This window comes from Neofelis nebulosa, chromosome 2 (genome assembly GCF_028018385.1).
Source record: "Neofelis nebulosa isolate mNeoNeb1 chromosome 2, mNeoNeb1.pri, whole genome shotgun sequence".
Lineage (NCBI taxonomy): Eukaryota > Metazoa > Chordata > Mammalia > Carnivora > Felidae > Neofelis > Neofelis nebulosa.
Window position 1 is genome coordinate 214,437,116 of NC_080783.1, and position 16,133 is coordinate 214,453,248.

The following is a 16,133-nucleotide window of genomic DNA, read 5'->3' on the forward strand; positions in this document are numbered from 1 at the left end:
TCAAACGTTCTACTTGTTTGAAATGTGTGTGTGTGTGTTTTATTTTATTTTATTTATTTAGTCTGAGAGAGTGTGGGAGGGGCAGAGAGAGAGGGAGAGGGAGAAGCCCAAGCAGGCTCCAGCACCATCAGTGCGGGGCCCGACGTGGGGTTTGAACTCATCAACCATGGGATCATGACCTGAGCCGAAACCAGGAGTCAGAGGCTTAACCACCTGAGCCACCCAGGCACCCTGAAATGTGTTTCGTAAGTTCTCTTGGTTGGTTTGTTTGTTTGTTCATATCCTGCACACATTAAGCCTGAGGATTTGTTAGAAGGCCAGACATTCCTGTTCTTACCCATCTCCTCTCTTCTGAGCATTTATTAAATGCTTTCTGAAGATAATGGATCAGAAAGGATATACCGAGCTCTCACGGCTCATCCAGCACTGTGCCAAAATTACAGTGTAAAGACGCACGAGAAAAATGAAAGCCAGCCACAGCCTGCGTGGAGTGGTCTGCAATCCAGGTGGGGGCTGGGACAGAGAGTAGTTGGAAAACAATCCCAGAGGACATAAAGGACACGGTGCCAGTGCTAGGCAGATGCTGAGGGACCGAGCGGCTCCCCAATAGCTCTTTGGGGTGCTAGCTTCCAAGCACAAGGATGAGGAGTCTCAACTGGAAAGAAAGGACACTAGGCAGAGAATCAGAATGTCTGGGAAAGGGCCCCAGTTTTCACTCTAGTCACTTGGCTGTGTCTCCCCTAGATTCCCAGCTCTGCCAGCTCCAGAAAGTGTACATACATTCCTGAACGCTGAAAGAACTAAGATAATACAAGTATTTAAATAAGGGCAACTTTGTCAAGGTTTACTTTTCTTAGTCCTGGTGTTTTTAGGTCCCTAAATTGGAAGCCGCATCTCCAACTGGTCTAGGTCTGACTTAGATTTTTCTAAAATTTTTTACTCCAAAATATTTTTTTTTAAGTGTACATGGATGTAATCTCTACACCCAACATGGGGCTCGAACTCACGACCTGGACATCAAGAGTTCATGCTCCTCCGGCTGAGCCATCCAGTTGCCCCCTCTGAAACCACTGAAAACTTACGATAAAGTTGTGAGAATAGGGGTGCCCGGGTGGCTCTGTCACTTGAGCATCTGACTCTTGATTTCAGCTCAGGTCATGATCTCATGGTTCGTGAGTTTGAGCCCTGTGTCAGGCTATGTGCTGACAGCGCAGAGCCTAATTGGGATTCTCTCTCTCCCTCTCTCTCTCTGCCCCACCCCTGCTCACCCACATGCGCTCTCTCTCTCTCTCTCTCTCTCTCTCTCTCTCTCTCAATTTAACTAGATAAACATTTAAGAAAAATTTTCTTTCAAAAAATGTCAAACTGGAAATAATTGAAGCAAACTTACAAGGAGTATTAGCATAGTCACCGCCCAGATGCAAGGATCATTACCATTTTGTCCTATTTGTTTAGCTAGCTAGCTAGCTCTCCATTTTTTGCTGGACCATTTCAAAGTAGGTTGAAGTTGTTGTGACATTTTGCTCTTAAATACTTCAACCTGCATCACCTAAGAACAAGGACATTTTTCTACATAATCACAATGCTGCTATCACACCCAAGAAAATTGACAATGATTTCCTAATAGCACCTTGTATCCAGTCCGTATTCAAATTTCCACAATTATTCCCCCAAATGTCTTTTACAGTTGTTTTCCTGAATCAGGTTCCAGTTAAGTTGCATGCATTGCATTTGGTTATTGTGTTCGTTAGTCTTTTTAATTTTCTTAATGTTTATCTTTGGGAGGGGCAAAGAGAGAGGGAGACACAGAATCCCAAGCAGGCTCCAGGCTCTGAGCTGTCAGAACAGAGCCCGACGCGGGGCTCGAAAACATGAACAGCGAGATCATGACCTGAGCCGAAGTCAGACGCTTAACCCACTGAGCCACCCAGGTGCCCCATTCTTTAGTGATTTTAAATCTAGAATAATCTCCCCATCCAAGATACTGACTTTTGGAAGATATCTGGCCAGATAGTTTGTAGAAGGTGGTGCATTTTGGATTCATTAGCTTGGTTCCTCATGGCATTACTTAGCTCATTCCTCTCTCCCCTATTTTTCCTGAGATCACATTTAGGTTAGACATAATGGCCTGAACACTTTGTGAGTAAAGCTACGTATGTTCCATTGTGCCCCATCAGGAACACATTATGCCTGGTTGTCTTATTTTCGGTGATGCTAAATTTGATCTCTTGGTTAAGAGTATGACCGCCACATCTCTCCCGGAAAAACATATTTTCCGTCTTTGCAATTTGCAAGTAATCTCTGGGTGATACTTTGACAGGGGCAAATATCCCGTTTGCCTACGACCTTTCACTTCATGGTTTTGCATTCACTGGTGATAGTTGCCTGATTCAGTCACTTTGTGGGGGTTGCAAAATGGCAAATTAAAAAAAAATTTTTCTAAATGTTTTTATTTATTTTTGAGACAGAGAAAAACAGAGCATGAGCAGGGGAGGGGCAGAGAGAGAGGGAGACACAGAATCCGAAGCAGGCTCCAGGCTCTGAGCCATCAGCACAGAGCCTGACTTGGGGCTTGAACTCACAAGCTATAAGAAGTCAGACGATCATCTGTTTGGACCACCCAGGCACCCCTAAAGATTTTATTTTTTAAGTAATCTCTGCATTCAATGTGGGGCTTGAACTCACAATTCTGAGGTCAAGAGTCACATGCTCCACCAACAGAACCAGTCAGGTGCCCCCCACCTCTCTCTCTCTCTCTCTCTCTCTTTTGATAGTCACTATGAACTCTTGGATTTTATTTATTCAATGTTTTACAATAAGTTACAGTCATTAGTGGTTTTAATGATCAGATTGTCCTGATGATGGCCGGGGAAACCCTTTAAACTAGCTTCGGGTCCTTTTAATGTGTCTCCATTAGTCTTTAAGCATGCTCTTGTTTCTGGTACAAGATGTTCCACGTTCACCTGAAATGAATGAATTCCTCTAAAGAGCCCTGATTCCTTTTTGTGAGAAAAGGCATTTAGAAACTAGAATTTGGACATTAGGTGTACTCATTGCTACTTTGGTTGTCATGAGCATTTCTGAAAGGTAAAATAACAATATTGCTACAAGCTATTTTGGTTTCTTAGTTTCATTACGATTTACTTTCCTTTTAATTTCAGTATCTTAGAACCTGCCAAAGTCAAGATATGCCTCCCCTGTTTGACTGAGGTCTTAGACTTTCTAAATTATTTTTTGTGAACAGCCAATTAGTGCAAAAATACCCAAAACAAAAAACTGATTTTCCCCATAGTTATACTTATACATACTTAAATAATAAATCTATTCTACAATACTTTGATGTATCCACTTTAGAGATGATCTTGTTGATTTCCTATTACTATCAGTGAAGGTTTTCATCTCACACACACTCCTTTATCATTTCCTCCATCCTCTTAAAATATGACAATTTTATTTTTATTGATTGATTTAAAAAAAATTTTTTTTAATGTTTATTTATTTTTGAGACAGAGAGAGACACAGCATGAGCAGGGAAGGGGCAGAGAGAGAGAGAGAGGGAGACACAGAATGTGAAGCAGGCTCCAGGCTCTGAGCTGTCAGCACAGAGCCCGACGCGGGGCTCGAACTCATGAACCGTGAGATCATGACCTGAGCCGAAGTCAGACACCTAACCGACTGAGCCACCCAGGCGCCCTGATTGATTGATTTTTTTTTTTTTTAAATGAAGCTACTCTTTTTTAAAAAAAAAAATTTTTTTTTAACGTTTATTTATTTTTGAGACAGAGAGAGACACAGCATGAACGGGGGAGGGACAGAGAGAGAGGGAGACACAGAATCGGAAGCAGGCTCCAGGCTCTGAGCCATCAGCCCAGAGCCCGACGCGGGACTCGAACTCACGGACCGTGAGATCGTGACCTGAGCTGAAGTCGGACGCTTAACCGACTGAGCCACCCAGGCGCCCTGATTGATTGATTTTTAATGTTTATTTATTTTTGAGAGAGAATGAGAAAGAGAGAGTGAGTGGGGGAAGGGCGGGGGTGGGGGACAGAGGATCTGAAGCAGGCTCTGCGCTGATAGCAGGGCTCGAACTCAAGAACTGTGAGATTGTGACCTGAGGCGAAGTCGGATGCTTAACCGACTGAGCCACCCAGGCGGCCTCACAATTTTTAGTTAAGTACACATTCAATGTTTTCCTTATTATAACTAAATACATTTCATTCAATACTGAGCCAAGAAGTATCCTTTCTTGTGCAACTTTTTCTTTTCCCTGGCGTTGATAATTGCCTGGGTTTTTTTCATTTGTTTTGTACTCTTTGAACATCCAAATGTCCCCCTACACTCTCTGAAAGATGTATAAACTTCTCAAGGTGTTCCTTACAGTCAAATCTATCAGATAATTTACATTTTTAAAACTTTCTTGGAGACTTCAGCCCTCCTTTCTGGACCTTGTTTCAGCTGTCATCCTGGGACTTTTTTACATGTTTGAAAATGGCTTTATTCCATGTTCACACTTGACTGGTAGTCAGTTGCAACAGGATTTTAGGTTGAAAGACATTTTTAATCTTAGGTTGACATGTTTGAAGACATTTTCCCCACCGCCCTCCAGCTTCTCTTGTTGCTTTTGAGCAGTCTATTGCATTCTTGGTCATTCATGTACTCTGTGTGTTCTTTCTGGAATCATTCATAATCTTCTCCTTATTATTCGTAGCTTGAAATTCAAGATGGTGACTTTGTTTTCCTGGAGATCTTTTTTTTTGTTCACTGTTCTGGGCACATGGAGATCTTTTCGTTCTAGATTCTCTTGTTCTTCAGTTCTGGAAACGTTTGTTGTAGTATTACTTTGACAATTACTTCCCTACTCCTTTCTTGGTTCTCTTTTCTGGAATTTCTAGTAGCTAGCTATCGAATCTCCTGCAATGTCCCACCATTAAAAAAGGATTTCTTCTTCTATTGTGCAAATTTTCCTTTTTGTTCTACCTTCTGTGGAATTTCTCCAACCCTACCTTCAATCCTTCTATTGGCTCAAAAAAAAAAAATGTTCAGCATCTATATTTTTGTTTTCCAAAAGATCTTTCTCATTGTTTGATTGCTCCTCAATGACAGCAAATGTTCTTGTTGCACAGAACTGACGTTTTTATTTAATTCTCGGAAGACGCTAATGATAGTTTACTTGATGTTTTCGTGCACTCAGCATTATGTCTGTTTCATCAGGATAATTATTTTCTGTTTGTTTGTTTTGGTCTTGTCTTTCATGTTAGAGGTTTCCTCCACAGAGTCTTTGCTCAGAGTCCCCAGCCCAACTTCTGGGAACTTCTGGAGTATTTCGCAGGGGATTTTTGTTCTGACTCCATTTTGTCCATCCTCTGGAACAAGTTTTGTTTTTTTTGTTTTGTTTTTTTTTTCTTCTTCTTCTTCTTCTCCTTCTTCTTCTTCTTCTTCTTCTTCTTCTTCTTCTTCTTCTTCTTCTTCTTCTTCTTCTTCTCCTAAAGTTTATTTATTTTGAGAGAGAGAAAGAGAGCACAAGCAGGGGGAGGGGCAGGGAGAGGGAGAGAGAATCCTAAGCAGGCACCTCACTGTCAGCGCAGAGCCCCGACGTGAAGCCCGATCCCGCGACCGTGAGATCACGACCTGAGCTGAAACCAAGCGTCAGATGCTTAACCGACTGAGCCACGCAAGCACCCCTTTTCTCTATTCTTTATAGAAAACAACCACAACGTCATAACATTTATTGACCCTTTACTAAGTGCCTGACACTGTTCTGAGCACTTTATGTGCGTGGGTTCATGGAATCCTTCCAACGTCTCTAGGAAGTACGTACTGTATTTAGTTGTATTTGAGTTGCAAAGAGCCGCTGAGAGGTTAAACTTATTCAAGATCACCGGATAGTCAAGGCAGCACCAGGGTTTCAACTCTAGGTTGTCCGGCTCCGGACCCCTCACTTCTTTTTCTTTTCCTCTTTTTCTTTCTGGGCCTTAGAAGTGGAGCTGGGTTTACCAACCTTCTCAGTTCATGATCCACCATTGTCCCGCATCTCACTTCTTCCCCATTTCTTCCCCATTTCTCTTATTTATTTTCCCCACGTATTCCTAATCCCTAGCCCCTCTCACCCTGCCCCAGGACATTCACACTGGTGTTTGCCGCCTGCACCTTAAATCATGCACCGGTCCTTGCAGGACATGCATGGTTGTTCAGTGAGTGTACTCAGCAAAGCAAGCCACTTATGCAGTGCCTACCAGGTGCGAGGTGTTATTCCTGACCAAGGGTCAGCAAACTACAGCCTGTTGGCAGATTTTGTAAGACACACAAGCTAAAAATGGTTTTCACATATTTAATTCGTTGAAACAAAATCAAAAGAAGAAGAATATTTTATGATACGCAAATTGTCCATCAGTAAGTTTTAGGGGTACACGCTCACATTCATTCATTTATATCTTGTCTATAGCTGTTCTCATGCTGCATCGGCTGTATGGCACAAGGCCTAAAATATATACTATCCAGCCCTTTACTGGGAAAATAATTGCTGACCCCTGCTTGAGATGTTAGGGTGCAGATTTAACATATGTTTTAACTTATATAAAACAAATAATGTGTTTTTTTATTTTAAATTTTTAAAATGTTTATTTATTTTTCAGAGAGAGAGAGAGAGAGAGAGTGTGAGTGGGAGACAAAGAGAGAGAGGGAGACACAGAATCCGAAGCGGGTTTCAGGCTCTGAGCTGTCAGCACAGAGACCGATAAGGGGCTCGAACTCACGAACCATGAGATCGTGACCTGAGCCGAAGTCGGCTGCTCAAATGACCGAGCCACCCAAGCACCCCAAAACAAATGAGGGTTTAATGGAGTGGAGGCATGCATGTAATTCATCATCCCATCTGGGACTTTTGAGAGTGAAAAAGAGGCTGTTAATTTCTAGGACGACTTGGGGTAAACTAGTCTATCCCTGGAAAAACAGGATGTGTGGTCATCTCTCTCCAACTGTCATCCTGCCTGAGATCACTGGCTTTGTTCATTGCATTTTTTAGAATTTGCTGTGTCGTTGGATACACAACTCTCAGCAAACCAGGGCCAGATCTGGGCCACGACAGTTTCGGTATAGCATGCAAACTAAGGTTCTTAAATGGTTGAGGAAAGAAAAAAAATCAAACGAAGAATAGTGTTTTGTGACATACACAAACTACATGAAATTCACATTTCAATGTCCACCCGTCCATTTGTATATCATCTAAAGCCTAAAGCAACAGAGACTCTATGCTCTGAAAAGCCCAAGATATTTCCTATCCGGCCTTTTACAAAAAGGCTTGCCAAGCCGTGCTCTGAGTGACGGCTTCTAACTGCTGCGGTCTTCTGTCGTGTGACCCCCTCATCTTACTGGTTCATTCCCCTGTGAGCCTCTGGCTTGCCCCCTGGCTTCCCCGTCACAAACCTCCCTGAGCTACATCGAGGTGAGACAGTTGGCTCATGCCGTGGCCGCACACTTCATTTTCCTTTCTTCTGTGCTGTTAACAATTTCCAAGATTTTCCTTTTGTTTTTCTCTTTTCACTATTTGACATTCCATCAAGCAGTGCTATTTCCTGTCTCTAGACCAGTCACACACATCATTTATGCAACAAATATTAACCGAGCACTTCACTTACAGAACATGCGATTCTTCTGGGCAGTGGGTATACAGCAAACGAGCAGAGAAAAGTCCTTGCCCTCTGGGAGCTTACGGTGGCCAGTGCTGTATTCATGGGGCCCTTACCCCGCTCCGGTGCCCTTCTCAGCACCTGATGTCAACAGCGTTGGAACCCTCACAACGCGAGGGTGTGAAGTAGGCAATGTCACCTCCGTTTGCCAGATGAAGAGACCGGCGCAGAAATGCCAAGGCGGGGGCGGGGCGCCTGGGCGGCTCAGTCGGTTGAGCGTCCGACTCTTGATTTCAGCTCAGGTCATGATCTCGCGGTTCGTGAGATCGAGCCCTGCGCCGGGCTCTGCACTAACAGCACAGAGCCTGCTTGGGATTCTCTCTCTCTCCCTCTCTCTGCCCATCCCTCCTCTCAAAATAAGTAAATAAAGAAGAAGAAGAAGAAAAAAAAGAAATGCCAGGGTAGGACGTGAACTCCACCCCTGACTGGTTGTGGCTCTCAGCATTTTGATCTCCTGACCCTGCACAGCGTTGCCAACACTCCAGCCTTAATTTCCACCTTCCTAATTTTTGCCCTTCTGATGAGTATAAAATGCTCTCTCCTAATGTCATTTTCATTTGCATTTCTCTGATCTCTAGTGAATTTGAGTATTTCTAGAATCTGGGCTCTTGACTCCTGTTCATTTGCTTCTTGAAATCCAACGAGTGTATCTTCTTCTGCAACCGGCATATTTTCTAAACAGAGTGGGGGAAAAAATGTTTTAACAGAGAAACTCCCAGGCGTTTAGGTGCCTTCCTCCCTGAGGAAGTCACAGCTTGAGGCTTGTGTTCTAGAAAGGGGACATACAGGTCTTGGCATGAAGTGCTTCATGCGGACCGCTTGGGGTCAAAGTGCAAACCTCTCAACAGCCCTGTGACTTCTGGCCAATCACAAAATGCTCTGGGCCTCTACCTCCTGCTCTGTAAAGTGGGGTTAGTGATGGCCACTGCCGCATGGGATTGCTGGAGAAGCAAAGTGCTTGGCACATAAAAGGTGCCAGCCAGTATTAGCTACTATTTCTAACCCTGTCAGTGCTCATGAGAAAGGGAAAAAGTGTCATTATGCGGTGATGTCAGAGAGTTTAGCATTTTCCGGGGGATGTCCCATGACAGTGTGAATAATCTGGGTACTTGGCTTTTTTCTCAGGGAGATGTTGCTAGACGAAAGGCATTACAGGACCCGAAAGTTTAGGTCAGGAGTAAAACACGATTGTTGGGCAGCATGGCTTCATGTGGGGTTTGGGATCATTGCTCTCGTCCAGCTGTCACGTAAGAAGGGTATTCCAGGGGTGCCTGAGTGGCTCAGTCAGTTAGGCGTCCGACTTCGGCTCAGGTCATGACCTCACGGTTCGTGAGTTCAAGCCCCGCATCAGGCTCTGGGCTGACAGCTCAGAGCCCGGAACCCGCTTCAGATTCTGTGTCTCCCTCTCTCTGCCCCTCCGCTGCTTGCACTCTGTGTCTCCCATTGTCTCAAAAATAAATAAACAGGGGCGCCTGGGTGGCGCAGTCGGTTAAGCGTCCGACTTCAGCCAGGTCACGATCTCACGGTCCGTGAGTTCGAGCCCCGCGTCAGGCTCTGGGCTGATGGCTCAGAGCCTGGAGCCTGTTTCCAATTCTGTGTCTCCCTCTCTCTCTGTCCCTCCCCCGTTCATGCTCTGTCTCTCTCTGTCCCAAAAAATAAAATAAACGTTGAAAAAAAAATAAAATAAAATAAAAAAAATAAATAAACATTGGGGCGCCTGGGTGGCTCAGTCGGTTGAGTGTCAACTTCAGCTCAGGTCATGATCTCGCAGTCTGTGAGTTTGAGCCCCGTGTCGGGCTCTGTGATGACAGCTGGGAGCCTGGAGCCTGCTTCGGATTCTGTGTCTCCCTCTCTCTCTGACCCTCCCCCGCTCATGCTCTGTCTCTCTCTCTCTCTCTCTCTGTCAAAATAAATAAACATTAAAAAATTTTTTTAATAAATAAAAAATAAATAAATATTTAAAAAATTTTGAAAAGAGAAAAAAAGAAGGGTATTCCAGCCATATGCTCACAGGCTTGGGGCTATAATCGGATGCTCACTCCCCACTGTCCCAGATCTGGGGGCTCGGGTGCCGTAGGAGGCATCCAGGGGTCCCTTTGGGGCTCCTTGTCCTGGGATCCTCACCAGGGGGTCTGAAAGAGGCCGAGTAAAGACCCAGACCCAATGGGTACTGCCCAAAAAGTGGGAGTGGAGAACAGGCTTGACCTTCTTCCTACAAACGCTGACCCATGCCTGGGGCTTCTGTGCTGGGATGTAAGATACGTTTGTTCTTCAGGGCCCATCCGGAAAGACCCTGAATGCCCATTGAAACCAGAGTTGAAGTCGTCTCACTGAAAGGGAAGTCATACCATATTAACGGGCTCTGGTGTCTGACTGAGCTGGGCTCGAATCCCCGCTGGGTGACCTTGGGCAAGTGTTTTAACTTCTCTGAGCCCATCTTTCTAATGTCTGTCTCATGGGGCTTCTTCATCTTTTGTGTGTTACATATGGATCCCTTCTATGGTTGGTGAAACCTATGGACCCTTTCTCTAAATAACATTTTAAAAAGCACATAGTGGGGGCTCCTGGGTGTCTCAGTCAACTCAGGTCATGATCTCGTGGTTTGTGAGTTTGAGTCCTGTGTCGGGCTCTGTGCTGACAGCTCAGAGCCTGGAGCCTGCTTCAGATTCTGTGTCTCCCTCTCTCTCTCTCTGTCCCTCCCCAGCTCACGCTCTCTCTCTCTCTCTCTCTCTCTCTCTCAAAAATAAATAAACATTAAAAAAAAAAAGCGTATAGGTGTGCTGGGTGGGCTCAGTCAAACATCCAACTCTTGATCTCAGCTCAGGTCTTGATCTCAGGGTCATGAGTTCAAGCCCCGTGCTGGGCTTCTCAAAGAGCGTGAAGCCTACTTCAAAATAAAACAAAACAAACTATTGGGGATTTCTGTTGGGGACAGAGTTACAACAACACTCTGGCTTATTGCCTACCTTCATAACAGAAGCAAATGCTAAATTCCAGTTAGAAGTTAGTGAAAATAAAGAAGTAATTTTTCCCCACCCAAATTCAAGAACCCCCAGATTCTGTATATCCCTTGGGGTGGACCCTGGGGTAAGAATCCCCAAATTAGATGCTCTAGGTCTCAGAACGGGGCCTGGGTCTGGAGGTACTCAATAAATGATGATTTCCAGCAGCAGAAAACGGGCTCCCCCCTTGGAGAGGGAAGGAGAGTCAAAGATTTGCATTCTGTTCCAGGAGGAGAGGGAACTAACTGTTTCCTAGAATGGATTAAATCACTCCTTCTAATAGAGCAAAGAAGAAAGTTCTGTTTCTGCATCACAACTAGTTGACCATTCATTTCCTGGTTCCCAGGGTGCTGTGTGTGTTTTCTAAGGGACTAATCAGGGAGCTTTTCAGCATGCCTGATAATTGGTTAAATGTCAGTTTCCACATCTATAAAGTGGTAACGATGATGCCAGATCTCACTGAGATGGGCACATTTAAAATGCCTTGGAAGCTTGGCAATGGGAGTTAAATATATTTTATTAATCTTTGACCTCTAAATATCAAAAGAAACCCCATGAGTGGGTCAGTGGTTTCTGCTTTTGAAAAACCGGCTTAGTTAGTAGGTAGAAGGGCCCTTAGTTTTAAAAGGATTTCGCAATTTCTCATTTGCAAGAGAGGGAGGGTGTTCGTAAATAAAACTGTGGTGAAACCGTGCAGGGGCTGTGATTCAGCCAATCCTGGGGCTTCCGGTGTATCGAGTAAAAGCAGTTTTGAAAATGTGACTTTTCCCAAATGGAGAAATGCAATTTGAGCCCCACTGAAAAGAGCCGGGTGAATCTAAGCCTATCCAAGACAGGAGACTTTTCTGTGCGCTTGTGTGTGTGAGGGTGTGCGTGAAGGGTACACGTCAGGTTTGCGTAAGGGTGTGCAGAGGAGTGTGCAGCTATGTGTGTAGGGGTATGTATGTGTAGGAGGAATGGGGTTTGAGACCTGCACTGGAGGGGAAAAGAAGAGGCTAACCTTTGTGCTCTTGGTTCTGTTTCTGGATAAATCTGTCCAGGGCAGAAGAGAGTGGTCACGCCTGAGGATTTGCGGGTCCCCGTTTGACAAGTGCCTACTATGTGCCAGGCCCTGTCAAATGTCTGTCAAAGGTCCCCTCTATTTCGCTTCCCTCCCTACTATTTCTGCCCTCTTGCTACTTTTCTTCATTCGTTCAGTGTTTTTTGAAAGCTACGGCGTGCCCGGCACTCTGCTGGGATTTGAAGGTCCTGGACTTTTCAACGATGCCAACTCTTGGGGTGCGGGGGAGGGGGCGGGGAGAAGCTACAGGTACAGATGAAATGGGAACAGTTAGAATCGAGACATATATTTTTGACTTGCAAGGGACATCAGGAGCCAAAGGGTCCTAAGTCATCACTTTACAGGTGCACTTGTCTGCTGGGGCAGCCATGACAACGTACCACAGACTAGGCGGCTTCAACAGCAGAAGTGGATTTTCTTACAGTCCGGAGGCTGGAGGTCCGGGATCAAGGGGTCTGGAAAGTTGCTTTCGCCTGAGGCCTCTCTCCCGAGCTTGTGGGTCGTCTTCTCCCTGTGTCTTCGCGCTATCTTTCCTCCGCGTGTGTCTGGTTCCTAATTCCTCGTAAAAGGACACCGGTCAGACTAGATCAGGGCCCACCCTAGCGACCTCATTTGAACTTAATGACTTCCGGAAAGGCCTCACCTCTGAATAAGGTTACGTTCTGAGGTACTGAGGATTAGGACCCCAACCTACAGATTTCAGAAGGACACAGCTCAGCCCGTAACAGCAGATGTGGAAAGGATTTGCCCAAGCTCATCGGCAGCAGAACTGGGACCAGGATGCGTCTCCCAACTTCTGGTCTGGTCCTTCTCCTTCTCCTTCTCCTTCTCCTTCTCCTTCTCCTTCTCCTTCTCCTTCTCCTTCTCCTTCTTCTTCCCAGTCTTGTTTGCAGCCTTGCTTTGCGGGGCTAAAGCATCACATGCTTAAAACTATCCAACAACAGGGGCGCCTGGGTGGCTCAGGAGGTTAAGCGTCCAAATCTTGGTTTCAGCTCCGGTCGTGATCTCACAGTTTGTGAGTTCGAGCCCCGCATTGGGCTCCGAGTTGCCGGAGCAGAGCCCGTTTGGGATTCTCTCTCTCTTTCTTTCTCTGTCCCTCCCTGCTTGCTCGCACTCTCTCTGTCTCAAAATAAATAAACTTTAAAAAAAAAAAAAAACAACGATCCAACAACAAGATCCAGGCACACACTGTTAGTCTTGGAAAGCTTGGAAAATGCTCACTCTGCTGAGTGAGTCTTGCCAAGGGCGGGGGGTGGGGGTGGGGGTAGGGGTGGGAGAGCAGAGCATAGATTGAGGCAGGAAGGACCAAGTGTATTCGGGGTTGGGGACGGGGAAACACCTGTCTCCTGGATGGGGGGGGGGGGGTGTTAGGATATTCTCAGCTGGTCTCCTTCCCTCTTCCCTCACCCACTTCTAGGCCATTCTCAACCCGGCAGCCACAGTGACCCCTTAAAAACCTCAAGTCAGTTCATTTCCCTCCTCTGTTCATGATTTCTCTCGCCTCAGCTGCTTTATTCAGAAATTCTCCATTCATTCTCTCCGAAACCCTCTAAGCCTCAGCTGGCTTGTGTGTCTGTTCTCAGCGACCTCTGACCTCCACCGGGAAGGGCCCTGGGGAAGTTTCTGGGAAGCTGGGTCAAGAGAACGCGACTGTTCCTCAAGTTATACGTGGCTTCTGAGTTTCTTTTCTTTTCTTCATTTGGCCTGGAGACAGCTGACAGGGCTCAGGGCATCATGCTCCCCTAAAACGTGGCGCTCTGGCGTATTGAATACCGTAAAGGAGTGAGAAAATGGCAGAGGCAGGAGGCACTCTGAACTTCCCCTGAAGCAGGTCACAGAACCTTCGAGAGAGAGGGGTCCTCTGTATGCCTGGAGAAAAAGAACATCTCTACCCCTGAGACAGAGGGACACTGAGAGGGATCTGAGTGAATGGGCCTTGCCAGGTCTCCCCCAGTTCTCTATCTTGCGTGCACACCCCGTTGCCCGTAATATCTTTCCACGACTGCCCTCTCTTCATCCAACCTAGCATACAAGCTCTCAGGTTTAACCATTTTTTCCAGGTCTTCATTTCCTTAGGAAGGCTCCCGTGTCCCGTAAAACTTATATTAATGTGTGTGTTTTCTCCTACAATCCGTCTCTGTCGGTGGTTTGATGTGTGGACCCTAGTGTGGCCAGGGACCCTAAGAAGTAGAGGGAATTTTTTTCTCCTCCCTGCACAACCTTCTCCTTCAAGCTGAGGTGGAGGCCTTGCCTTTCCGGGGAATCCGTCTAACATCCTCCTCCTTAGCATCTTTCACTTGGGGCTCCCAGGGCTGAAGCAGCTGACGTCACCAAAGCGGGCAGGGAAGGGTTGAGACACGGTGGCAGCTGCCTGTGCTTTCTGGTACCACAGTGACCCTTGAGATCTGCCCTGGAGGGGAAAAGAAGAGGCTGACCTTTGTGCTCTTGGCTCTTTCTTAAATCCGTCCAGGGCAGAAGAGAGTGGCCAAGCCTGAGGATTGGAGGGTCCCCAGCAGTTGTCTGCGAAGTGTCTCTTAACTAGGTCATCCAGAAAGGTCTTCCTTGGTCCCTGTGGGAATTGGGAAAAGCCAGGGGAGTGCTGAAAATCCCCACAGGCCTTGGAGCAGAGGCCAAATATTTTCCATCAGAGGCCTGAAGCCTCACGTCTAAGTGGTGTTAAAAAAAAACAAAATTCATCTGAGTAAATCCAAAGATCAAATTGGCCTCATTCAGTGATTCACGAAATCGGCAGCACCCATCTAGCAAATGCAAAGGAGCCCCGTGGAACGGAAGGAAAGGAAAGGCTTTTAAGGCCGAGAGGGAACAGAAAAGAGGAAATCATTAGCAGAGAAGGCCTTTAGGCGAGGCCCACGTCCTGAGGGGCGGTCTGTCCGTCATTTCCTAGTGCTGGCCAGGAAATGCCAGGCTGGCTGGTTAAAGGTTTCTGAGGAAGGTCGGGAACAGAAATTAGATGAGGAATTAAGTCTTGCTTTGCTGCACAAATGACTCCATTTGGGGCCTCTTGTCTCCTTTTTCATAGTGGGGAGAGGGGCCCAAATGTGTGAGGCTGGATGAGGTCTGGGGGTGCTTTGGGAAGGGGCGGGCCTTCTCAGGTGCACCTGCCTCCCAGAACACGAAGGAAACAGCATTCCTGTGTTTCTTGGAGGGGTTCTTAAGACAAATTAGGGTTCGAGTTGGCCAAAAGATGCTTGATTTCAAGGAGTTTTCAAATGATGGGCTTGTGGTCATGAGCTACTAAATGGTAAGGATACAGAGAAAATCTCAATTTCCTTTGCAACAGAATTGCTGCCTGTTTTCCCCAGCTGACATCCTTTTTTTTTTTTTCCTTTGAGCCCAACGTGGGCCTTGAACTCATGAACTGCGAGACCATGACCCGAGCTGAAGTCAGATGCTCAACCGACTGAGCCACCCAGGCGCCCCTGACATCCCCTTTTAAGAAAGATTTGGAGGGATCTTCTATCCCTCTCTCTCTCTCTGCTCCTCCCCCACTAGCACAAGAGCTCTCTCTCTCTCTCTCTCAAAAAATAAGTAAACATTAAAAAAAACAAAAAAGGAGGGGCGCCTGAGTGGCTCAGTCGGTGAAGCCTCCGACTTCTGCTCAGGTCATGATCTCATAGCTTGTGCTTTCGAGCCCCCCCCCCCCCCCCCCCCGCTTGGGGCTTTGTGCTGACAGCTGGGAGCCTGGAGCCTGCTTGGGATTCTGTGTCTCCCTCTCTCTCTCTGCCCCTCCCCGTTCATGCTCTGTCTCTCTCTCTCTCTCTCTCAAAAATAAAAAAAATAAACATGAAAGAAAGAAAGAAAGAAAGAAAGAAAGAAAGAAAGAAAGAAAGAAAGAAAGAAAGAAAGAAAGAAAGAAAGAAAGAAAAAGACTTTGAAAAGCTCCTTCAGGGGAGCCGGGAATCGGGAGCGAGCGAGGTCTCCAAGGGCTCGAATTGTCAACAATAGTTGATGGTTGCCACTCCCTGGGGAGGGGGGGACGGTGGCAATCGCAGCAGGGTTTTGATCTCCGGTAGGTGAGGTTGGTAAGTCTGATGACAATGAAGGCACAGAAGGTGCGGGCAGGGAAGGGCCAGCTGGGAGGAGGCCTGGGCGCTGTCCCTCTTGCTCCTTCCTGCAGATCCTGGATCCCACCTGCTTCTCAAGAATGCCCAACAAGGGGGCTCAGCTGTAGGATGGAATGCGGTTCCACTCCAAGGCTGGGACGGGCAAGGTCAGGGGCTGCCTCCGCTGGGTTGCAGAAGCGAGGGGCAAAACCCACAACTCACACCTTCCTCCTAACCGTTTGTCAATCTTCGGCGGGGTCGGAAGCTCGAGGAGGAGTATGGAGGCGCCCGTGGCCTCCTGCGAGCTCGATTTTGCGCAGCC